This window comes from Gobio gobio (assembly GCF_949357685.1).
Source record: "Gobio gobio genome assembly, chromosome: 19".
In the NCBI taxonomy this organism is placed as follows: Eukaryota; Metazoa; Chordata; class Actinopteri; order Cypriniformes; family Gobionidae; genus Gobio; species Gobio gobio.
The window spans coordinates 15,607,625-15,633,964 of record NC_137112.1 but is presented as its reverse complement, the minus strand read 5'-3'; the positions used below and the strand labels follow the sequence as shown (position 1 = coordinate 15,633,964).

Genomic DNA, 26,340 nt, shown 5'->3' with positions numbered 1-26,340 from the left:
CCCTCAGGAGAATGAGTCACTCGCTTCAGCCCAAAAACAGCCATAAACACACACACACACACACAGCATAGAAGCTTTGCCTTCATGGAAGCAAACTCATTTCTACTGTAAATATACTGTAGTAAACCAGAGAAACTAGCAGGCGGGAAGTAAATCTCCAAAAATTAAGCAAACGCAGAAGGAAGTCTTTCTGGCCCTCTTCCCTTCTCTCAGCGTCAAGCAGATTCACATAAATACCAGCTAGCAAAACAAAGCGCGTCTCTCTAGGGTGTGGTGGCGTAGCGAGCTGCAGCTGCGGTTTGTTGTTGCTGGGATAGATGGAGGCCCCCATCCTGGCTCTATCTCCCTCTGTGACACATTTCCTGCCCCACATATCAAGCGAAAGGCAATTTTAGGGTCCCGCACCTTCCGGAGCGAGCTTTCTTCCCAGCAGAATGAAAAAAGGCTGGCTTGTGAAAGTTTTCTCATTATTTACTCAATCTTACATCTTTCAGATGAGCACAAAACCTGAGAATGAGATGTTTAGGCAACAATGAAAGTGAGGCTGCGACATGAGCGGGAGAAAAAACTGAATTGTGATTGCTCCGATAAACATTGACATTGTGATTTAAAATGCAATTAACAAAAAGAAAAGTACAGTTCTGCTCTTCTTGTTTGTAAGGCTTCACAACTTGGCCAAAATGCTGTGATTATACATCAATAAGACTATAATAATAATAATAATAATAATAATAATAATAATAAATATGAATTAGTATAAAATGTATATTATTTATTATTTATATTAGTATATGTATATGACAGGTGAGGTGAATAACACTGATTATCTCTTCATCACGGCACCTGTTAGTGGGTGGGATATATTAGGAAGCAAGTGAACATTTTGTCCTAAAGTTGAAGCAGGAAAAATGGGCAAGTTTAAGGATTTGAGGGTCAGAGCATCTCCAAAACTGCAGCTCTTGTGGGGTGTTCCCGGTCTGCAATGGTCAGTATCTATCAAAAGTGGTCCAAGGAAGGGACAGGGTCATGGGCGGCCAAGGCTCATTGAGGCACGTGGGGAGCGAAGGCTGGCCTGTGTGGTCCGATCAAACAGACGAGCTACTGTAGCTCAAATTGCTCAAGAAGTTAATGCTGGTTCTCAAGTCAAGTCAAGTCAAGTCCCCTTCATTTATATAGCAGAATTTGTTGCAACACAGATTGCTTCAAAGCAGCTATAACTATACCAACATCTTCCCCTCGCAACCCTCAAAAAGGTGATTCCATGAAAACGGTGATGGCATGTACGCAACCATTAAATTTTCAGCCTATAGGCAAACGCGTATAGGAAAATCTGTATAGGGTTCTGATAGAAAGGTGCCAGAATACAGTGCATCGCAATTAGTTGCTTTATTTCAATCAATTATTTTGTAAAGTTACAAAGCTAATATTTTTGTTTGTCTTTCAAAATTTGGTGTCTAAATTCAAGCTGGTTTATAAGCGCTTTCCATTGCATGCATGTGATGGTTGGCACATGTTGTGTTCCCACATGCACAAAATAAACTGCAAACACCGGCGGATCGCGAGCTGCTCGCGTGTAAATGAACACAGTGCCGCGCTTCACTCTGAGACACACTGCACATTTATGTAATTAAAGGTCCTGTTCTTCGTGATCCCATTTTTCAAACTTTAGTTAGTGTGTAATGGTGCTGTTAGAGCATTTATAATACCTGTAAAATTATAAAGCTCAAAGTTCAATGCCAAGCGAGATATTTTATTTAACAGAAGTTCCCTTTCAAAGCCTACAGCGAACGGCTGGTTAGGACTACATCCTGGTATTTCCTGCTTTAATTACGTCAGTAGAGCAGTATGTCGACTAACCTCCGCCCACAAGAACGCGCGAAAAAGGGGGCGTGGTCTTGTTGCTCCCGCGTGGAGAATAGGAAGTGTTGCGTTCGGTTGCGTTCGTATAGTTTGTTTGTTGCCATGTCGTCGAGACGCTGTTATTTTCATCCCGGAGTCAAGTCACCTTTGTTTGGCTTTCCCAGGGACGCTGTACTTAGAGATCATTGAGCGCATGCATCCCCGTTATGGTGAGAGGCGTGACCTTTCCGGTAACGTGCGCTCTGCGTGCACTAAGCTGCTGTCCAATCACAACACGGGAACCGCTGGCACAATCAGAACTCGTTACGTATTTCTGAAGGAGGGACTTCATAGAACAGGGAAATCTTTCAAGCCGTTTTGAGGACAGTGAAAACAGCAGTATACAGATAAGTAAATTGTGTGAAAAATACTGTTTTTTTACACGCGAAACATGAACACATGTTATATTGCACACTGTAAACACAATCAAAGCTTCAAAAAAACACGAAAAACGGGACCTTTAAATCGCTTTATTTTGATTAATCATGCATTCCTACCAGGGGCTGTAAAAAAAATTCAATAGATTAAAAAAATTGTGCATACAACTCATGCAAAATATATTCATGCAAAGTCTTCTAAAAGTCATATGATGCTTTGTGTGAACCACCGACCCAAACTGAAGTCATGAGTCACAGAAAACTCAAAGCTCATTTGTTCACAAATTTGAAATCCCATGTTACAAAAACACCTGAGATTCAATGAAATTTGACGTCATGATGTGCTTTTTTGTTTTAAGTGTATGCAAACAGGGATGAGATTTGAGAGCTTCAGTAGAGAAGATTATCAGCACACGTCATGTCTGTAGCACAAACCATGTGGAACGAATTAGGCCAAAAAGTAGATGTTGGTTTTTATGCATGCACTAGGGTAAACATGCAGTTAAATAAATGTCAACATCACAATAGTAAACGCATATTATGCGTGCATTGCCAGAAAGAAAAGGATGAGATGGAACGACTACAGCAATATCAAACTACTGGAGAAGATAAAACTTTCTAGAGCGAGTGTGTTGAGCGGCTGTGTTTGTGCACACTATAAAATTTTGGAGTTAATTTTGAAATGCACATGCTGTGCATATGCGCTAGTTTTTGCATCAAAACAACTTTACTTTGGGCTTTATTAAACAATAATTGCATTTGAGTTAAGTAATCGTAATAAGTAATCCCCCAGGGTTCAGTGCTGGGACCACTTTTATTGACATATGTAGATTTTATCATATTTGAGATATAATGTCCCAACTTTGCTCTGTTTCCATCCAAAGCTGATAATTTAACTTATGTGCAAAAATTGAAATATTGCATAAAACATTTGAAAATAAAGCAGCGTTTCTATCCCAAGTGTTCAAGAGAACAGAATAATCACTTCATGGGAAATTGGCTCAAAATATCAGAAATAAAACTGTAAAATGCTAGCCTAGAAATCTAGACGCACCCTAGCGGCTGCAAATCTAATTTGCAGCCAGGGTTGTCTAGCAACTCTCCGTTGGCTTGCGAGCTGGAAAAACCAAACTCTGGTCAGGCCAATCACATCGTGTATAGAGTCAGTGGGCGGGCTTAACATAATGGCGGCAGAGTTGCCGCGGGGTAGTAAAATGCTGCAATGGGGCTCTTTTTCCTCCATCATGAATGAGTGTCATCTCAGAGCGTCAGGCGAAACAAACACACACACACACACACACACACACACACACACACACACACACACACACACACACACACACACACACACACACACACACACACACACACACACACACACACACACACACACACACACACACACACACACACACACCATGTTCTCTTTTGGTGGGATGCTGGTGTTTGGGAACACAATCGTGAGACGCTTCTGGAGGAATTTAACCAAATCGTTCTGATCACAGACTTTGACTCCGGCTTTTCAGAGCCACCAAACCAACATTTGAGATGCTGCAATACCATTGGTCAACTAGTCCAGTTATCCAATCACAGTGTCACGTGAGGATTTTTTGGGCATCAAAGGATTTATTTGTTAAAGTGTTTCTATCCATCCAATATCTTAAAATTTGCATAAAAATAGGTGGATGGAAACAGTGATATTTGACTGGGCAAACATCACAAATGACATCCGATACAAGAGTGCAAGCGATAAAAGGATCCGTGTAACACTTGCTTCATAAATCCCTCATTGTACCTTATGATCTGATGCGCTCTGCAGGAAAGAGCCAGGTGTGTTTTAGATGTCACAGCAGGTCTAAACACGCACACATGATATACGTCCACACATGTCGGTTTGGCAGGTGCAGTTTATCGCAGCATCTCTGAGAGGACGCTTGAGTGTGGAGATCCAGCAGAGTCGAGGGTGCTAATCAAACGCAAGAAACAGAAACCCTACACAGGGCGTGTGCAAACACAAACCTGCCCCGTTTAATTATGAGTGTGACGAGCAGCCGCTGAAGTGTGGTCAGACTGCAAATCACACACACACTGCAGACCTCCTTAAAGCCAGGATTGGAGAAAAAGATCTTTTAATGAGAAAGACTGGAAGACTTTCAAAAGACGAGGGCAAATCATTTGAAACCAGAGAGGAGCTTTTAGAGGAGCTTTACCCCAGATCAAACACACGCTCTTGTTCCAGAGAATGAGCCCTGACCGCAGAACGAGAGGTGATCCTCTCACACACACACACACACACTCCTGCACAGTTATGATCTTGGTTTGGTCGTTTTGATGTACGTTCGTCCTGAGGAACAAAATACGAGCTTCTGATGGCTCCAGTGGCTCGGAGTTTATCAAAAGAGCTCAGGAAGGATCACATTTTTCTTGGTCGCTGTACTTAGTAATGAGAATGAAGTGCCGTCACGCTTACCTCTGCATGGAGAAAATCTGCGGGCAACTTAATAGGAATCTACAGGCAATACATGGCCAATTTATCAGATTATATATATTTTTAAACTTTGAACACAAAGTAAATGGAAATTGGACCTCCTTAGTCTGCAAAGTTTCACAAATGTTTGTCGTACCAGAGCAATAGTAGAGAAAAATGTTTACATTCGGACAAACATATTAAAGGATTAGTTGACTTCAAAATTAAAATTTCCTGATGATTTACTCACCCCCATCTCATCCAAGATGTTCATGTCTTTCTTTCTTCAGTCGAAAAGAAATTAAGTATTTTGAGGAAAACATTCCAGGATTGCGGTTTCAAAGGATGGGCTTCAGAGGCTCTGCACGATCCTAGCCGAGGAATAGGGTCTTATCTAGCCAAAATGTCATTTCCAAAAATTTTAACCTCAAATGCATGACTTCTGTGTGTTTCTTCTTCACGATGTGTGACTTCATCAGGTCGAAAAGGTCACATAGGTGGAAGTACTAACCCAGTGCTGAAAAACTCATCCTCATGCTCTCCTCCAACTTTAAAATTGTCCGACGTCGTTGTTTTACCTTTATTTTTTGTAAAGGGCTATGATTTAGTCTTTGCACGTTCGTTTTAACACTGGGTTGGTACTTCCACATATGTCACAAGCGTGACCTTTCTGATGTGATGACGTCATACGCCGTGAAGGAGAACAACACGGAAGTTGAGCATTTGAGGTTAAAAAGTATATACATGTTTATTTTTTCGACTGAAGAAAGAAAGCCATGAACACCTTGGATGAGATGGGGGTGAGTAAATTATCAGGAAATTTTCATTTTGAAGTCAACTAATCCTTTGACTCTTTCCCCGCCAGTGTTTTATTTTTTAAGTTGCCAGCCATCGCCAGCATTTTTGATCATATTCACAAAACTTTCATGAACCTCAAAATATTTAGTTGTATGGAAACATAAACAGTCAATATATATATATAAAAAAGAACAGAGCCTCTGCTTTAGATTAATTTATTCTTTTTTATCAACACTTGAATGCGAGTAAGTTTCTCAAAAAACAACAAAAGCTGAGAAAATCATGTTTTTGTCAATGACTTAATCAAATGATCAAACACAGATGGAGTTCATCAACACCCCAAAGCTTCACAGTCCTATCGCTCGTCCTAGGGTAACATTTCATTCAGTAACATAAGGTAGTTTTGATGTATATGCTGTTTAATATTGATGATCACGTTATTTTACATGTGCATCACTTGTTTCTGCTTCTTTTCCTGTGTTTGGAGATGCCGCACTATTTCAGAAGATGTGTAACAGTTTCCCCTACCATATAACAGGGAAATCACGGATTGACAGAAAAACGTGTAAATGGCGGGGAAGCGTTGCGTCTTAAATGAAAGAAACTCCCATTAATGGCAGGGAATGAGTTAATTCTTCTTATCTGCTTAAAAAATTTACGGTGCAAAATTTCACATTTTGTGTGCAAAAATGGTTAATTGTGACCCTGGACAACAAAACAGTCATAAGGGTCATTTTTTTTATTTATTTAGATGTATACATCACCTGAAAGCTGAATAAATTAGCTTTCCATTGATGCATGGTTTGTTCAGATCTGGAATCTGAGGGTGCAAAAAAAATCTAAATTATGAAAGAAAAAAAAAATCGCCTTTAAAGTTGTCCAAATTAGGTCCTTAACAATGCATATTACTACTAATAATACATGTTTGATATATTTTTACGGTAGGGAATGTACAAAATATCTTCATGGAACATGATCTTTACTTAATATCCTAAAGATTTTTGGCATAAAAGAAAAAAATGATAATTTTGACCCATACAATGTATTGTTGGCCACAAATATACCTGTGAGACTTATGACTGGTTTTGTGCTTCAGGGTCACAAATGTCAATAGTGTAGTGATGTATGAAGCTCAGCTCACACACAGATTTCTATTGAATCTGCGTTTGGGAAATCTTTATGTAAAAATCTCATGGATTCCTATTAAAATGACTGCATTTCACCAGCAAAAATCTAACAAACAATGGTAAATGTGACCGCACCTTAAAATAAAAACAAATAAGGCAACATAAATCGGTTAAGTTGACTCAACTAACAACTTCAGTTCATCTAGTAACAGTTATTTTACAGAATTTTTATTTTTTCATTCTTGTCAAAGCAACTAAAAAATGTTTATCACTGAGCAATGCAATTTTTTCCACCTTTGTTCGATTTTCAAAGCCAACTACTTGAGAAGTGTATTATTTCCCTCTTTAAATTAAACACAAGCATATTTCCCTGATAGGCAAATAAAAAGTGAAAACATTTGCAAAACATGGTTTGTTCTAATGACTCAATTTGTAAAGTGTCGACAACATTTGCAAAGTCTGTAAAAATTTAGTATCAAACAACTTCGGTTAGAAACATTTTTATAATATTCTTGTTCAAAATAACCGACTCCTCCTAAACAAATCTGTTCAAGCTACTCTTTTAAACAGGAAATTTTTGCAAGTTGTATTTTTTACAGTGATGTAAACGTCTAATTGATAGTGTTAGAGGTTTGATCACTATGAGCAGCAGTAATAGAGGCTTGCCTTAGCAAACACCACTAATGACTGTGTGCACTAGCTAAAGGCTAAATCACACCACAGGAAAATGACAGATTTCATATGAGCAATCATTTGTGGATGGTGCATATTCTTCATTTAAAGCATCATGTGGGCTGACAACAATCCATAATATGCAGTTTGCAATGACAACCCACAATAGGTGGAGATAATTAAACAGTCATGGTGCCTTTATCTGTAACTATAGCCTAAAAACCAGTGGAAAACCCAAACATGGGGACGATCCTATCTTTCGCTCCCATGCGCCGCTTGAAGATAAGGAGCAGCGATGTGGCCCCTAAAGGCTTCAGAGGAGATTACGGCACTGTCGGCCGGTGCCAGGATCAGTTGTGCTCCATCTGCACCCGTGAGAATAGATAAAACACCCAACATATCCAAACACTTTCTGCCAGATCACCGTTGTCAGCTCATGGCCACTGATCTATCAGCGCTCATCGCCTCACCATCACTCAATCGCCACTATCCCTATTTCTACAGCTCAGAAGTTTAATCCCAACTAACAGTGATCAGCTTATACAATGCAGAAAACAACAGCTTTATCATGTGGGATTTGAGAAGAAATCCTGTAGGAAGTTTTTTCTTCACAGTCAAAAGTGACCGTAATTTCTTTCCAACCTTTTTTCCCCAGGAAAACCAATGTAATACATTTTTGTTCAATAATATTTTTTTATTATTATTTAGAATTTTGAGGGGATTTTAAGATACTATGCAATATTTATATGATTTCTATTAGATATTTTCCCCCATTGAAAATAATACAGATTTTTCTAATTTATTTTTAAATGATTTCAAATGAAATTTTAAATACATTTTTCAATTAAAGCAATATTCCATGTTAAAATAGAGACAAGGCATTTAAAGGGGTGGTTGATCAGCTTTTTGCGAAGGCTTGAATGTGTTTAGGGGGTGCACCGGAACATGGGTTCATGCTACGTTTAAAAAAGACGCATTATTTTCACATATTTTACCTTTATTCTACACCGCTGTGTCCCTTCTCGTCAAAACAGTCAGTTGAGTTCCTGGTTCTATGAAGCCTCTCCCTCAGAAATATGCAATGGGCTCTGATTGGTTGAGATTCGCTAACCGCCTAGTGCACGTTGTCCAGAAACGTCACGCCCCTCCCCATTACGGGTAGTTGCATGTGTTCAGGTGTATTGTAAACAATGGCATCAATATTGACATATCAATTTGAGCACGAATCAGACCCAGAGAATATTAGTGAAGAGGATCGAGCAGGACCTGTGCAAGAACGGCTGTTACAGGACATTTCAGAATGGGATGTTGTTGTTTTTTTTGTAGTTGTCTCATACTTTGTAGATACGCTGTTATTTGTAAATGCTACTACTGTTTATGTTAGCTAATGACATAAGCTTTAAAAAGGCTGAAAGCGTAAGTACAGCAGAATACATGATTGCCTATTAGCCTTTTATTCATATAATCGTTCTAACAAATGATACTACAGTTCTCGAAGGGATTATTTGATAACAGACTGGATCTATAGTGATCACTACTGACTGTATAGCACTGTTAGTTTTGTCTTTATACAACGAGAGTAGCCAAATATCTGTCGCCAGAACGATGAGACCATTACGAAGACTAACCATGTTATTTATTACAGTGGCCAAATCCTTCCTTCTGACGTTTGATAATGTCAGATAACTTTGATAGAAAGGTATGTAACGGATTACAATCAACCAATCAGCTGTTAAATTTAAGAACACAATTAGATAATACCAATTTAGGTCAACCAAGGCCCAAGCAATGCTTCATTTTGTTCAGTCTGTAGTGTCAAAGGTCGCTTTAGCAATTAAAGGAAAAACACATCAGCAAAACATGGTCAGGTCAAAGTGTCGGAAACATTTTGCTCCCAAATTTTTATCAATTTTACTGGTAGTCACCAAAGAATTTTTGAGTATAATATGTCACAGTTTACTTTATTTTGCCATCCTCACTTACAGAAATGAACTATAGTGTACTGCACACACTAGTAAAAAATATATCTGGTGTCTGAATCATTTTTGACTGTATGTGTGTCCTGGAAATGGGAATCCTCAGGTGTTGCTTCACTCGCCGTCTCCTCATGGAAAGGTGAAGCAAGCGCTTTTTTTTCCTCTTCTCGCTCTTCTTTTCGTGCTTTCTTTAAAAAGCGTAATATTGAACTTTGTGCATCTGCCACTATCAGTGAATGTTAATGAACTCTCACACGCAAAATGTCAGCGTTGGCTACGCACAACGTTAATCAAACCAATACGTTTGAAAACAGCCGTTGTATTTTACCTTTACCTAGTGTAACAAATCAACAATTCCTTAATTCTTTTACATTTTTAGTGCTTAATACACTAAAAGAGGATGCAATGCCCCACATACTGTAATTTGCACAAATGTAAATAATCTAGTATTGGGTATTTGTTGTACCGAATTTATATCAAACCGTGACCCAAAAACCGAGGTACGTACTGAACCGTGACTTCTGTGTACCGTTACACCTCTAATTGGATCAAAGTTTAGCATATCATTTCAGCCATTAGTTGTACATACTGTTCGTCACTTCTTCCAGTAGAGCTGTCGGCACATCTGCAGGTGTTGAAGCTGCTAATAACAAACCACCTCCAGAAACACATTCATTCACACTAGAGAATGACTGTAATGTTATCGACGCTCGCTATAGCAGGCGATCAATCTTTAATGGCAGCTCTAGTGTTATATATGGCTCGCTCATGCTGGGAAGACATCAGATCTACTTCATGTGTTTGTGACATGAAGGATCATCCATCATAGCGAACCAGCACATTTAATCCTGAGCGGCACTCGACTAAATAGAAGCGGTTCATTGCGGCAAACAAAGACTGCAAGCTTGAATAGGTTTTGTGTAGATTTAGTGAAACTTTTGTTCAGCTCAGCTTCTCACGTGTTGGATCGGATGAGAACGAAACTAACTTGTGACAAAGCCGAAATATTTCTTTTTGTAGCCTAAAGAAGAACATGCATGCACTTTTGAAATGAAATACTATCAGTTCTGTAGCCTATAGGATGATCATTTATTTTTGGTAACACTTTAGAATAATGGTCATCAGTTAACATTAGTTAACTACATTAGTTAACATTAACTAATAATGAACTGCACTTATAAAGCGTTTATTAATCTTTGTTAATGTTAATTTCAACATTTACTAATGCATTATTAAAATCTTGTTAACATTAATGCACTGTGATGTTTATATTAACTAACGTTAACAAAGATGAACAAATACAGTAACAAATGTACTGCTCATGGTTAGTTCATGTTAGTAATACATTAACTAATGTTAACTAATGACCATTATTCTAAAGTGTTACCTTTTATTTTACCTTAAAATTACATTGACTTAATTTGATTTAAAAAGCACCTGCTGTAGCATCTTAGTTTTTTTCGTTGCACTAAACATTATTTGATTTAACATTTTGGAACAATTATATACTTTGGTTTTATTTAATTTCACTGGTAAAGACTTTTTTTCTTTACACTGAATTTAAAAACAAATGCTGATTTAAGTAACATATTTGTTTGGATTGCAGAATATGCAGTTGTTGCCTTTAAGCCTTTTAATTTCCAATTCAATTTCCCGTTAATTTCAGATTGCGGACTTGTTTTCATTAGCCAAAAGCCAATTTAGCCTGTAAAATACCAAATAAACATCTTGCTCATGTATACTTTCATTCTTTTACTGTGTAAAAAAAAAAAAAAAAAAAAAAAGGAAATCGGTATCGGTATCGGAATCGTCCAGTTTTCTTGAAAAAAATCGGTATCGGAATCGGCCATGTAAAATCATGATCGGTGCATCACTAGTATTTCGTTCAATAAAACACATGTAAGGGATGATGGTGTTGATGATATACCTTGGATACGAGTGTATTCGCGCATATGCGTGTAATCAGGGCAACAAATTAACTTCATGCGACGCACATACAGTAAACCCAAGAGTCGTTTACTCAGCTGCGCATAATAGCACCAAATTAATAAAAACACAATATATTTACTGCAGTGTGTTTTCTATCATCCGCCGTGCACATTTTTTGATGACGTAAGATGAACAAGTGCACAAGGGTTCGATAGAATCAAGTTGAGTGTGAAACCAGACCAGCGCTGCGGGGGACGCCGGGAACAATCGCGTTTGGACATGACCAGGCAAACGCGCCCAGTGTTAAAGCCCCCTTAATGTCTATTAGAAAAAAGCAAAAACCTCTTTCCAAACTTGTAATGAGAAGCGTTTACAAACCTGTTGTCCAACAAAAAAGAACATTTAATCGAGTGTTTGAAATAACCTACTTTTGTAATCTGACAGACTTCACATCACAGAATGAGGCAGATATTATAGTATTTTATAATCGTCTGTAGTACAGTGATAGATTCGCAGTGTAGAGACGTGTACAGTACTTTTTTTCTTTCTCAAGATAAAATAAGACAAAAATGTGTCACTTTTTTATCATAATTTAATATTTTATTATAAAACCTCAGACCTTTCTAATGATTTATGTTTTCTGTAAAATATAATAATAATAATAATTGTTATTATTATTTTTATTCTTAAATATTTGTATTGTATAGCACTTTTTGCATTTTTCAGAAATGGTAACAGACGTTTTATACATGTGCTACAATTTTGTGGGCTGTGCTACAAAACTTTCAACCTCTGTAGCACCAGTGCTATGTGAAAAAAAAGTTAACGTACAGCCCTGTTTATGCAGTGGAACAACTGAAAATCGAACCCATGATAAAACACAAATCAGCTATAAAGTGGACTTGTATTAGGTTATTAGGGCCCGAGCACCGAAGGTGTGAGGATTGGAATCGCTCAGTCTATTTTTCTTCTTCTTGAATGAATCATATTTTTGAGGTCCTAAACATGCTCGAAAACTCATGAAACGTTGCACACGCGTTTCAGAATAAGGGCTTCAGAATTAGGCGTGGCAAAATGGCTCGATAGCGCCACCTACAACATTTTAATTAAGCACTGTTTGTGCTAGGTTTCAGGTACAAGTATGAAATTCCGTAGACACATGTAACAGCCCAACACCTACAAAAAAGTCCCTGGGAGCAAAATCTGAAAACCAACAGGAAGTGAGATATTTAGAATTTTCTCAGCAAAATTCTTGCAGTTTTTGCCATTTCCAGACGTTGTACTTTAACCAACTCCTCCTAGAGATTTAATCAGATAATCATCATATTTGCACAGTCTAATCTAAAGGCCTTTACGACGTTACATTGCGAGTTTTCACTGAAGGGCATGTCCGTGGCGGCCTCACAAAGTTCGATGTTTCGCCATGAGACAGGAAGTTGTTGTAAGTCAGGCCAACAATGTCCAATCTGCCCCAAACTTCACTTGTTTTATTAGAGTCCTGACCTGAAGACATGTACACACCAATATTCAGTTGGTCGAAGCGCCACCTGCTGGCAGCAGGAAGTGTGGCACATTGAAGTGACTTTGCCATATTTATCCTATATTTACCCGCTTAAATTGGTTCCTTGCCACCGTCGTCTCTGTCGCCTTTTCTCAGTTGGGGACTCTAAATATTCAACTATATTACTGATCAGCTCATTTCAATTATCATAAAGTCATAATTAAGAGATAAAAATTTTGAAAATATAATTTTAAATGTCCTCATTATTAGATAAAAAGTCAAAAATATGATTTTAAAAGTCATAAAAGTGAGATAAAAAGTCGAAAATACATGTCAAATCATAATTATAAGATACAATTTAGAAAATATGATTTTAAAAGTCCTCATTATTAGATAAAAAGTCATAAATATGACATGCTAAGTCATTGTGAGATGAGCAGTTGAAATTAGGACTTTAAAAAAATCCAGATAAAAATTCAAATTTTTGTATTTAGAGTCAAAATTATGACTTACAAATCTAAATTATGATTAAAAGTCCTAATTATGAGATTAAAGCTGAAATTAGATTTTAAAAAGTCTAAATTATGACCAAATCAAACAAAAAAGACATTTAAGAGATGGAATCATGCTTGTTTAAAAAAAAAAAAAAAAATTATGTGCTTTAAATTTTTTGATTCACACTTATAATAATAATAATATTTACATTATTGTTTTAATTGTGTGCAATATATATTTTTTGTTTTTACAACAGAAATTAATCAATCAAAAACTTTTTCATGTAAAAAAAGCTTTTCATGTAAAACAAAATGAATTTCCTATCAACACTGTAAAGCTGCTTTGAAGCAATCTGTGTTGTGAAAAGCGCTATAGAAATAAAGGTGACTTAAATGCATGTAGCCCACCATTCACTGTTGTCCTAAGGCCACCGGGTCGCTGTTTACAGCTTTAATATTAGTGTTGAGTTTTCTCCACAGACTGGCCTACTTAAAATCAAATCAAGGTCACAACAGTCCCGAGAGCAGAAACAGGGAGGTGAATAATCTAAACATTGGCCCGCAGACAGTAAATCCATGAATGAGAAGCCATGTACTCGCTTGTAAGGAAGTTTAGGAGGTTTAAGCCTCTTGATGAAAGACAAATATGTTTAACTAAGAGTCGTTGTAAACATAACACAGCTGGCTTTACACTCAACCTCTGATGTGATCGCAACAACACACAGATACAGTTCACAAAACACTTCTGAGAAAAGAGAGCATGTGTTTCACTCAGAGCTGTTCAAGAGTGCTCGGCCAATAATGCTAGGATAACACATTTTAACGACAGCAAATAGCCCATATATACTCAAAATTCACTTAAAAATATTTATTATCAGCCCAACAGTTTCGGTTATCAACCAATTGGTAACTGAACTCCCTGAAACGCCTCCATTGTATACTTGAGTTTTTCTCCAGGAACCAACAGGTCACAATATTCCTCATTTCAAAAATGAATATGCATAATAAAGGGGCGGGGCCTGGTTGAGTTAGTTAGTAGTGTGTTGAAAAAATACTGCACATTGTGAATATTCAGAGAACATTCTAAGATAACATTGTTTTAAAGGTGCAGTGTGTAGTATTTATGAGGATCTATTGACAGAAATGCAATATAATATACATAACTATGTTTTCAGTGGAGTATAAAGACCTTACATGATGAACCGTTATGTTTTTATTACCTTAGAATGAGCCATTTCTATCTACACACACCACGGGTCCCCTTACAGTGAAATCGCCATTTTGCACAATCTTGTTTCTACAGTAGCCCTAAATGGACAAACTGCTCTACAGAGCGCTAGTCACTCTCTGCTGTCTCAGACGACGACATCTTTGTCCTGTGTCGGCCACCGTGGCTTCTCTATGTGCTTTGAAAGGGAGGGGTGAGCGGTGGCCACTTGCAATTCACAACCTCACCTCTAGATGCTGCTAAAATCTACACACTGCACCTTTAAAGTACGGGCAACAGGCAATTCATGTAAGCAGTGATTGGTGATTCTCAGACTCTGGCACTGCAAAAGCATCCGAAAATACAGTTCTGCTCATAAGTTTCGTAACCCTCATAGAATATGCTAAATGTTATAATTTTAACAAAATTAGAGGGATCTGAGATCATAAAAATTACATGTTACTTGTATTTAGCGCTGTCCTAAATAAGATATTTCACATAATATATGTTTACAAACTCCACAAGACAAAATGACTGAATGTATACAAATCGCCACATTCAAAAATGTGTAAAAACCCTTGAATTTGAACTGTCATTGGATGATCCACGACTGTCTTCATGTTAAGTCATTTGTTCAGGTAATTGCCGTCCAAAATACAAATGCAAAGTAATGCATTATTAACAAGTGTCTTGAAATCCAAAAAAAAACATGGATTTTCCGGCCGATCACACTTTATATTAGGTGTCTTTAAAGAGGACTCTATTGTGCTTTTGTGCATGTTGATCTGTCTTTAGTGTGTGATGTTTCAGTTCTTCTCTCTATCAGTGTCAGCGTTTTTGAACTCCCTGAAAGACCTCCATTGTAGTCTTGAGTTTTTCTCCGGGAACCAACACGTCACAATATTTCTCATTATAATAATTCATACGCAGAATAAAGGGGACGGGGCCTGGTAGAGTTAGTTACTCGTGTGTTAAAAATGGCAGTTATGGTAAGGGGCGGGACATTTCCCAAACACTAATCATAACACACTGCTCCAGCCAACCAATCAGAGCACACAGTGCTTTTCAGAAGGAGGGGCTTCATAGAAACAAGAACTAAACAGAGCGTTACTGAGAGACTGGAAAGAGAGGAGCCGCAACAATGGAGAATATGAGGAAATAACCAACATTCAAGAAGGAAAACCTGCTCTAGTAGAGCACAAACACAACAGCAAGACCGTCAGGATCAGAAGTGTGTCTTTAATAACTCACAAGGTTTTGAAACAGAGCCATAGCATCCAGCCAACAGCATTATTAAGATCTCAACAGACGGCTCTCCTCAGGTTAGAATGATGAACGGCTCTGTCAGCATCTCTGACACGACATCAATCCTTGTGTAAGTCTGAAAACAACTGCATTAAAGTGATATCACCCTCACATGGACAGCGTTGCAGACGATCTACTCACTTTTACACAGTTCATTTATTTTCATCACATTTAGATATTATAGTCCATATAAATTTGACTCTAATGACGTACTGTCAACAACAATATCATTTTATAATTAATTAAAGTTAATGATTATGTATTTCACATTTCACAAATATATAAAACATTTACTAACAGCACTTGAAACTGCTTGAAAATGTTTCACAGACATTGCTGTTTAGGACATTATTTGTAGCATTATTTGTACTGCAAAGTTGATACGGCAATGCATATTCACAGCTAGTTACTAATTTACACAAAATAATATCGTGTTTATGTTATGATTAATCTCCAACATATAGGCTGCTAATGAAATGTTTTTTTTTAACCAGTTTCATTTTTCTGTATTCCATTATAATGGCTTCATCAAATTTGAATACCAAAAAAAGATGTCCAATCTATTGAATTCATAAAACGTGAACAATTTAACAATTTATTATAGTTTAAATTTTAACTGTTGACTGATTAAATTTTTCTGGATTCTATGTTATGTTCACTAATTTTAGACGATTGCAAAAGTGAGAACTGTTACGACATAAAGAGGCATTAACTAGCGCACTACTAAATGTTTGCATTGCACCATTAAACATATTTGAAACGTAAATGTATGTGTAAACTAAACAATTACGAGAGCCTCCGACTACACAGTAAAAAAAATGTTGGGTTGTTTTACACACATTGGGTCACTTTGTTGAGTAATTTTCCAAAAATGTTTGGTCATTTATAACATCATCGGTTTATTTTTAGTAACAATTCATTGGGTTAAAATAACCCACAGTTGGGAAGGTACTCTACCAATCCATAGATGGGTTATTTTTAACCCAACATTATTAAGTGAGGACTAATGGTTGGAATAAAACAGCAGATTGACTGAATTGCATCAGTAAGCTCATGTTTTACTGGAAAAACTTCCCTCGGGTCATTTTGACCCTGAAACTCATTTTTAAAAATTGAGTGTTCATCTGAGTGGTCAAAGTTATCAAAACCACAGACAATAAGATGAACACATTAAAAGTAACACATTAATTTTACTAAAATAAAATTTAGAAGAAATAGTGTTTTCTTGTAAAACAGTATTCAATATTCTTAAAGGGTTAGTTCACCCAAAAATGAAAATTCTGTCATTAATTACTCACCCTCATGTCATTCGACACCCGTAAGACCTCCGTTCTTCTTCGGAACACAAATGAAGATATTTTTGTTGAAAGCTGATGCTGAGAAAGGCTTCAGATAGGCCTCCATTGGCATTCAGTACATTTACACTCACAACACCCATAAAAGGCACTTAAAACGTTGTTACAAAGTCCATCTCACCACAGTGGCTCTACAATAATTTTACGATGCGACGACAATAGTTTTTATGCGAAAAAAAAAAATCTAAATAACACCTTTATCCAACTTGTTCTTGTCTTCCGTGTGTGCCTCCACGACGCATGCGCAAGAATATGACGTAGCGCCGGGGTTCGGGAATCCATGAAATTCACACTTTAACCCCATTTTGAGAACTACGCCGAGACCTAAAGCACGATCAATGTAGAATTCAACAGCTTAGACACGCGCGTCTTCCTCTGCTTGTAAACAAATCGCTTCTGGGTCATGTGTCCGAACGCCGGATCTGCGTCATATTCTCGCACATGCGTCGTGGAGGCACACACGGAAGACAAGAACAAGTTGGATAAAGGTGTTATTTTGATTTTTTTTTGCGCATAAAAACTATTGTCGTCGCATCGTAAAATTATTGTAGAGTCACTGTGGTGAGATGGTTTTGTAACGACGTTTTAAGTGCCTTTTATGGGTCTTGGGAGTATAAGTGTACTGAATGCCAATGGAGGCCTGTGTGAAGCCTTTCTCAGCCATCAGCTTTACACTAAAATATCTTCATTTGTGTTCCGAATATGAACGGAGGTCTGACGGGTGTCCAACGACATGAGGGTGAGTAATTAATGACAGAATTTTCATTATTGGGTGAACTAACCCTTTAATGTATCCAAATTAAATTTGAACAAGTCCTTTCATGTTTTAACAAATAAGATCATGCACAAGTTTTTAAATTACAACGTTTTAATGAACTGTATTATTATTATTATTATTAGTAGTAGTATTAATTAACAACACATACTACGGGGTTAAAGTTTGGTTTAGGGTTAGTTGCTTGTAATAATGCATAACGTTCTAATAACGTGTAATAAAATACACTGTAAAATAAAGTGAACTAAAAAAAACAAAACCCTTTCTCAACATACAATTTGGTACTTTTGCAGAAAAGATTGACACTGGCTAGATGTTAGTGTGAATAAATGGGGTTTCCTGGAATGGGTGCGTCTGACAGGTTTGTGTGGCACATCATAACGCCAGCAGAGGAACTGGAAACACACAATGCCATCTTTATCACAGTGATGGATGGCATCAGAAATGAAGGGCAGTGAATGTGAATGTGTCTGAGCACACAGAGCGTCATTGTGTGCAGAACTCGTGTGTCCATACATTACCGCCTCAAACCGCAGATAACAAGATCATTTACCAAACTGGAGGAAGAAGGACGACAACCCTCGCTGACGGGAACATGGTGGAAACAGATGAAGTGTGTTGTGTTTTCTCAGCCAATCAGATTGTGTGTACAGATCTAATTTTGTACAATGACGACCTAAATGAGCTTTTCACTATCTGCCATAAAAAACAACTACTGACATCTCAGATCGTGAAATTAAACAGCTAGTCAACAAACGTCAAAGTCAACATGAATCAACAGGATATTCAACGAGAAATAAGATTTTATCCACCAGAACTTGATTGAATAGTGAAAATGAAAACTCAATACCACAGTTTGCTCAACCTAAAAGAAAAGTCATTTCAGAAATGACACAAGTTATAACATTTTGATGAAAGATTACTGACTTAACTCTTGGTGTTAATGGTGAACAAAGACAACGAACGTACATTAAAATGCCCCTATTATGTTATTTTAAAGGGGTCATGAACTGGCTTTTTTTTTTATACTGTTGTCTGAGGTGAACTTATGATGTTTGCGTGGTTTTTACATTCAAAAACATCAAAATGAATAAGAAATAGGATATTTTCTGCCCTGGTTTTGAGGCTCTCTCAAGAAACTCTCAGTTTTTATGGGCGTGCCGCACTGAAGACTTGGAAGTAAACGCCCACGGCTGGGATTGGATAAGCTTTGCATATTTAATGAGCTTCGGCTCCGCGGTGGGGAAACGGCAACCGGAATGAATCACCCACAGGGCTCGCAAAATGTCTTTATCAAACAAACACAATGATTCATCTCTCATCCACCCGCGATTGATTGGAATTTTATTCTTTTATCAATGTTACTTGGCCCGCCCGATAGGTGAATATAAACGCGAACCGTACACACACACACGCGCACACACCCTTCAAATATCAAGTCAAGAGAGTGAACAACGCACATCAAGAAAGGAATGTTATTTCACTGTTTAAGATAGCCCGTCGGCAGGCCAGGCTTACGTTTTGGTAGCCCATCTGAAAAACACATAGCCCCGGGACATTGGGCTTTGAGCACTGACCCATACATGATCACAAATCGATAATAATGAACCAACAACACCACAAATAAAGGATTCTTCAGCCTTTGACAGCGTGCTAAGGTATGTTCAGTTAGACACGTACACATAATCAATACGATCTGTAACAATGCAATACTATCACATTTAAAAAAAACATTTTTTACTCACATTAGGTGTTGCTTCATTCATTCATGCAATTTCATCCAGTCTGCAAATCCAGTCTACAAACAAATCTGGGGTTAAATGAAGGAACAGATGCGCAATGTCTTCCCCACGTGAGCTGGATATTCATTAAAAATGATATTCAGGATATTCATGAAAATAAAGTTCATCCATGCATTCATAATATTGGAATCCAAATGAAGCTTGTGTGGTATGTTTACTGCTTAGAAATTCGATGCAGTTAAGCTCTTTGTAGGCCTATGTCATATCAGGCACGAGACGGTGGGCGGGGCTACAGAATCAGGTGTTGTTGTTTTTCTGTTGAGGCGGTGTTTCACCACACGATTACGTCAAGGTGTGGCATATTCTGAGATCGATCGTTTGCTGGGCCTCGTGTCTATAAAAGCTTTTCTTTGACTAACAAGGAAGTTTTTAACTCTGAAACTTACAGGATATTCTAATATTACCATGACCTTTTATATATCAAAAGCTCAAGGGAAAGTTGATTTCTCAATTCATCACCCCTTTAAATGCTCCTAATGTTGTTTTGGTGTCTCCTCCAACAGGGTTAACATGCATCCAAGGTCAAAAACACTTTAATTCTCTCCTAATCTCTGACATATCAGCTCTTTTCTCAGTGTCTGAAACGCTTCCATCAAGGATTCAGTCTCTCTAAACCCCGCCTCTCTGAGAGCTGCTCTGCTCTGATTGGTCAGAAAGCAAACTTTCATTATCATATCTAAATCTCAGCTCTTGACACGCAGTGATACGAACAGTAACGATGGCATGGGTTTTACTGTATCAATCTCATCAAAGTGGATTTGCTTTGTGTTTTCTCCACATGAACAACACGAATCAAACTCTTCCAGTCTCGGATAGAACTAGTTTGTGAGGGCGGGGCAAAGAGACGCTGCTCAGCCAATCAAGACCAGAAGTGGGCATTATGCAAATCACTGATGTAAAGAATAACTGGAACTTTGCAGAGCCTTTTTATGCTCAAACAGCAACATTACACACTCTTTACGCTTATATCGCTTGAGTTCTGGTCTTCAAACATTTCTTTGAGAGGGAGGCTGGTGTTAAATGTATTTCTGCCTGACAGACGGTCAGACCACACCGGGTCTAAAATGAGAAAGCCATGTGTAGGCTGAGCTACTCTTCCTGTCCAGTGGGTTAAACCGTGGTTTCCGTCACATCATCCACATGGACACGCTCATCCAACCCACGTACACATTCCTTTAGTGGGGTGACCCCCCAAAAACTGCTTCCCAACATACACCTTCAACATAAGAGGGTCTGTCTAAGTCGAGTGTCCAAATATTATGACAGCACTCACTACATCCCGACAGCAGCGCCTGAGAGGATAGTGTAGGAGGATCAGCAATTTCACACAACCCAACATCTTTGCCGACGTTTGTTTAGAAAATCTAAGGCTGTGAGCTGCTAAGAAATGAACAGAGGCAAAATGGTGAAATAAACCTGCACACAGAACAGAAATGCCACCAAAACCCAGGATAGGACATACAGCACATATTCAGAGAGGTTCTCGCTGTCTAATGCAGTTAAAAATATGATAACAGGACAGCAAACTCCCAAGCATCTACTTTATTTTAAGAAACATGACTAACAAAACTATATGCTGGCATGGCTGGTTAAACAGACATCAGAGTGCCATCTCAGCCATAAACACTACGATCCATTCATGGCTTCAAACACACACAATGATAAAAAAGGCAGTTCTACCAGAAGGTGCTATTAGGACCAAATACAGACAAATTTTGTTATGTTCACTCATTTTAGACATTAGGGGCAGATTGCGCAAGTGAGAACTGTTAGACTAGTTGTGACATATAGAGGCATTAAATTGCGCACTACTAAATATTTTTCCTCACACCATTACGTAAAATTACGAGAGCCTCCGACTACACAGTAAAAAAAAACTCTGGGTTGGTTTTTAACCCAACCGCTGGGTTACACATATTGGGTCACTTTGTTGGGTTACTTTCCAAAAATGTTGGGTCATTTATAACATTGTTGGGTTATTTTTAGTAATAATTCATTGGGTTAAAATAACGCACATTTGGGAAGGTGCTCTACCAATCCATAGATGGGTTATTTTTAACCCAACATTATTAAGTGAGGAGTAACGGTTGGAATAAAACAGCAGATTGACTGAATTGCATCGATAAGCTCATGTTTTACTGGAAATACTTCAATCTTTAACCCTCATCCTTCCCCTCTGGTAATTTTGAATTTTTTTTATTGAGTGTTCATCTGAGTGTCGCACTGACTTTTGTCGCACTTGAACCACGAAATTTTTTTTTTTACTGGATTCGAAAAGTAACAAATCCTTCCCTCGCGGGTCAATTTGACCCCCTTATAATGGAATGCGAGGAATGCTTCAGTACGCATAAAAAAAACAAAAAATTCTCAAAATTCTAAATAAAAATGCTAAAACTGCTAAGTCTACATGTGTATCTGAATGCATAATGTATAAGAAGAACTGACATCCGCTCCATATAGAGCTATAACGCCATCAAGAGTCATGAATAATCAGTCATGATTATTATTTTCCATGAGAGACACAATGTAAGATATTTTGAGCTGAATTAAAACTCCTTCCTTTGAAACTGCATTGATTTGGACCTTGAACCGTTGGTTGCCATTGAAGTCCATTATGTGGAGAAAAATCCTGGAATGTTTTCCTAAAAAAAAACGTAATTTCTTTTCGACTGAAGAAAGAAAGACATGAACATCTTGGATGAGATGGGGGTGAGTAAATTATCAGGACATTTTCATTTTTAAGTCAACTAATCCTTTAAGTAAGTTTTTGATTGATTAATTGTTGTAAAAATCCTTAGTTATTAACTTAGGGCCGTTTACACGACACAGTTTTGAATTGAAAACAGAAAACTTTTAATGTGTTCTGGCCATTCATTCTAGTTTGGACTTAACGGACGGTCCAATTTAAATAAAAGCACAGCGTGACCTTGAAGAATCTTGACAAAGATGACAAAAAAACATTGCACAAAGATGTGTCAGTCCAGTAAACAAACTATGAGAAGTGTGTTAATAAAGCATTGTATGCCTATTTTGACTACACATACAAAGAAACTTCAATTGTTGTTTAAATTTCTGAGAAAGAATACAGTAATGCTTCTAAAATATTGTTTTTTCCACAAAGCAGCAAAATAGACTTAAAACACTGTCATTTTTTGTAATAATGTAATACATCATCAAACTGTAAAGGGTCTACTTTTATGTGTGTTCACTCACAACAACAACAACAACAAAATTTTGTGCTTTTGTGAAATAAAGAAAACCAACAAGGTGCTCTTTCTGCCGTCTCAGTTTCTGTGAACTTCTTTCTGATACGCGTCACAAAAATGAACTGAAACTGAGTGAATACTTGCGACACAGACATGAGAGAGATGTCTTTAGAAAGCCTCAAGTGTCTTCTTTTTTTACTCAACATTAGCTCGCAATATGAAGAGTGTGCACTATTTTCACAAATGTCGGCCTACATTTTTATTTAGTGATCATCCTGTTACAGATGGAATTCTATTGCGGAAGCAAAATGTGTTGTGAATGTTGTGAACTCTTGATTATTAGGTCTAAACATGCTTAAAAAGTCATTAAACCTTCGTAAAGACTGGTTATAAGGACTATTTTCAACACCAACATAGTTTAAAAAGACTTATTTTTCTACACATACACTGTCAACAGAATGATTAGGACTGTTTGATGGTTAACTTCATGTCCTGAGCACAGGCCAGCTTCCTCAAGGCGAATCAGCTGATTGGATGATGTTTGATTGGATGAAGTTTGTTTATATCCACTGAGTTTCACAACAACAGCACATTATAATGCAATTTTACTGACACACTCATATTGTGCTCTTGTAACAAAAAGCATGTTAAATCCAAAAATAAACTGCTACTTTCCATGAATAGAGTTCAAACCATTGCCCTGGAACTCTAATGTTTTTTTCTTCTTCATCAAATGGTCAGTGGAAGGAGGGGCTTAAACTTCAGAATGGTCTTATTTCTTTACATTTGCAACCCATTTAGCAAAATTAAACACATCTAAATTTGGCTTAATTTGAGTGATTTCAACCCTAATTCTCTAGTTATACACATTAAATAAATATAAGAATTGTTAGACATGAAAATAAAATAAAGATGCTGTAGAAATGTCCAAATTATGTTAATTTTGGGTGTTTGAACATTGCAACTAAATTAAAATGTTACGCTCTAAATAAATAAAATTTGGTAATTAGCAAAAATGTACTCCTCAACAATGGATTGAATATTAATCCATTAGATTGTCAAAATGATGATGTGCTTGCATGATTTGAAGTGTTTGAATATATTTTAAGATACATTCAACTCAAATTGTGGCGGGGATTTTGCTGTTATACAGACATTTTATATGTTTTTATGCTAGATGAATTTGATAAATGAAACAAATCAAAAAAAGAAAAACATGATTTCTGCCTCTAATGCTTAAAAAAACTCATGGGACACCAAATCGTACCATATTCATGGAAAATGGCAAAGAAAATAAAGAAAAGACACATTATAAACCCTATCCTACTGAACCAAACGGTCCAGAAGTAATGAGAGATGTGTTTTCCCCCACACAAATAACACACAAAACCGCCACTTCCAAACTAGAAGTGGTACATTTCCATTCATTTCACAGCTTGCCATCAATCCTGAGGCAACACGAACACACACAAGTTAAAAATACAAGGCATCAACATGGGAATATAAAGTGCTTGAGTGCAGATCCAAATGAAATGGATCTGAAGGCTTCAGACAATAAGCGTGGGCAAATGCAAGAGCACATATCCTCTCATTTTGGGTTGGACTGCGTTTGCGCTTCTAAACCGCTCTGGAGAGCAGAGGACTGCTGATGTGGGACTTTCCCACAGTTTCAGCCTTCGAACTGGCCGTGTTTGTCACTGGAGAGTCCCGGTGAGGGACCGTTCCCAGAATCCAAACACTGTTCCTGGGTCAGTCTGGCTTGTTGGGGTTATGCAACTGAGATCGGCGCTAACTAAGACACCCTGTCCCTGGATCAGCAGAGATATTTTTGGAACACATGATCTCCAGAGCAAGTAGAAGTGAAGTTCGGGACAGGAGCCAGGAATAGCAAGAACTGACTGCAATATGGGTATTTTTCTTAAACTGGAAGAATTACAAATGTAGCATTTGGATGGGATTCGTTTTCTAAATGACGTTTGTGCTGCAATGAATAAAGTTTCATATAACAATTTAGTCCAGGATTGGAATTTCAACATCCTCTGCAAGTTTAAGGGAATTTAAGATTTATTAGACTTTAAAAAAAAAAAAAAATAATTGTTTTGTAATAAAACAAAGACAAATATTTAGTCTAATCCTTTAAAGGGGGGAGGGGGGTTCTAACTATTTCATGCGTTCTGACTTATTTAAACAATTAAAGAGTTGATTCTCATGCTAAACATGGGCAAAAAAAAAAAAGTCAAATACACTCCTTCATGATTCGAATACGTTTCGGAAAGTTTTTTTCGAGTATGGCATCATACAGGGTGGAACTCCTTGAATGGGCACTTCTCCTGGATGAGCACACACACACAAACACACACACAGCGAGAGCAAGAGCGCGCCCATTGACAAGCTTCGTTCGGGTTACGGGATCCGTCGGCGGCCCTGGCATTGTTTTTTGACCACGTAATCAACAATGTCATAAAAGAAGTATGTTTCTGGTGTGAGGGGAAGGATCACCTTGTTCAGCTTCCCAAATAACCCAGTGTTAATGGAACAGTGGATGCAGTTTGTGTTTCCAGAGTTGTGTGTTTGTTCCCAGTCATGAGTGGAAACCGCATGCGGTGAGTGAAACTGCATCAAGTGTGTGTGTGTGTGTGTGTGTGTGTGTTTGGTTTTCAATCGGCGGATAAGTGCATATAATGTGAACAATAGCAATGTATAGTGAATCGAAAGTTATCCAGGGATAATTCCAATGATTTGTGTGTGTGTGTGTGTGTGTGCGCTTGTGACTCTTTAGCTCCACCCACTGCACACCTCCACGAACTCGGCTGTTTTCAGAAAGAATCGATAAAGTGTATCTGTCTTTTATAAATATGATCAAACAAAAGACTCTTCGAAGATATGAAGGATGCAATACTACTCTATAGGTCCTCAAGATTAGCATGAGACTGGCAGAAACTGTGTGTGTTATGGACCCTTTAATTGATTTGAATGAGACTGAAATCACAAAGTGCGTCTGTGAAACATCTACCTAACCTTCTCACGGAAAACAAATCTAATCTGGAAACTGCAAAAGACGCCACTCTAACGCCACAGAGTGATTCATAGAGATCTAAAGGGTCCAGCAGTTTCCCAAAGAGCATGTTTCATAGTATTTGTTTTTCCTCAAGTACTGTAATCATTCAGCTACGCTCAATGACAACGAGGCACAAAGTCATTTTCCAGACCCTTCGCTCTCTCTGTTGAACATCACATCTTTCAAGAAGCAGCTGAAGACAAACCTCTTCTGCAAGCACTTAAACACCCCTCACCTTAATCCAATGCACACACACACACACACACACACACACACACACACAATTGGAAGCGTTGAAACCAAAAACGATAACTATAAAGATCACAATAACTATATTAGCATCCACAGCAACACACAATATCGTTCTGCTTATTCTAAGCGTGCGCTGAAGT

The 26,340-nt window shown here is 37.7% G+C and overlaps 1 protein-coding gene across 1 annotated transcript in view; it reads right to left on the bottom strand.

Moving 5' to 3' along the window:
- The window catches only part of atg7 (ATG7 autophagy related 7 homolog), a 129,059-nt gene that overhangs the window by 7,051 nt on the left and 95,668 nt on the right, over positions 1–26,340 (bottom strand). The gene's annotated exons all lie outside the window — the stretch shown is intronic.